Source organism: Herpailurus yagouaroundi, unplaced genomic scaffold (assembly GCF_014898765.1).
Source record: "Herpailurus yagouaroundi ecotype Mexico unplaced genomic scaffold, PumYag 98770, whole genome shotgun sequence".
NCBI lineage: Eukaryota > Metazoa > Chordata > Mammalia > Carnivora > Felidae > Herpailurus > Herpailurus yagouaroundi.
The window spans coordinates 3194-4471 of NW_024421478.1; positions in this window are offsets into that span (position 1 = coordinate 3194).

Consider the following 1278-nt stretch of genomic DNA (forward strand, 5'->3'; position numbering starts at 1 on the left):
GGACCGCGAGATCGTGACCTGGCTGAAGTCAGACGCTTAACCGACTGCGCCACCCAGGCGCCCCACTCCGATGCATTTTGGATAGGACTTGTCATCCTAGTTCCTCTGGCAGGATGATGCTGGAGTCTGCGGCCCTCCACCAGCCATGCAAGCATTGGGTCATAGGCAAGCGTTTAATCCATTGTAAGTCAGTGCCAGTATAGTTGGGGGTGTCCAGCAGAGTCGGTGCCCCTGGATCGGGTAGCATGGTTGTTAAAACCTGAGTCACCAAAAGGGCTGCCTCCTTTGCTTTTGAGTCGGCTAGCCAGTTTCCCCTGGCTAGTGGTGTGTCTGCTTTTTGGTGTCCTGGACAATGGATGATAGCTAGTGCCTTGGGCAGCCAGAGGGCCCTTAGGAGTTCAAGAATCTCTGTTTTGTTTTTAATAGTCTTTGCCTCTGCTGTCAGAAGCCCTCTCTCTCTGTAAAGGGCTCCGTGGATATGAGCGGTGGCAAAGGCGTACCTGCTGTTGGTGTAAATGTTTATTCGTTTACCCTCTCCCATGGTTAGTGCCTTGGCCAGGGCGATCAGTTCTGCCTGTTGAGCCGATGTTCCGGCTGCCAATGGCTCTGCCCAGATGATCTCCATCTCTGTGGTTATGGCTGCCCCCGCGTATCTGATTCCTTCTCGGACAAAACTGCTGCCGTCCATATACCAGGTGGCGTCCACGTTAGGCAGTGGCTGGTCCCGGAGATCAGCCCTGACTCCGTGCACCTGTGCCAAAATCTCTTGACAGTTATGCAGAGGGGGGGGTCCCAGTCTGAGTTAGGGAGTAGTGTTGCCGGATTCAGGGTTGTAGGTGGCTTGAATAAAATTCTGGTGGGGTTTAGCAGTAGGCTCTGATAATGGGTCAGACGAGCATTGCTGATCCAGTGGTCTGGGGGCTGTTTGAGTACCCCTTCAATAGCATGTGGGGTGGTAGCATATAGTTTTTGCCCCATGGCTATCTTGTCTGCGTCCTTGACCATAGTGGCCACCGCGGAAATAATTTTTAAGCATGGGGGCCATCCAGTGGCCACCGTGTCCAGCTTTTTAGAGAGATAAGCTATGGGTCTTTTCCAGGGACCTATGTACTGGACAAGGACCCCTTTTGCCACCCTGTCTTTCTTGTCTACATACAGGTAGAAGGGCTTGGTTAGGTCAGGCAACCCGAGAGCCGAGGCAGACAGCAAGGCCTGTTTAAGGTCATTAAAGGCCTTGTTCATGGCCTCTGTCCATTCAAAATTTTGTTGGTGCCTGGT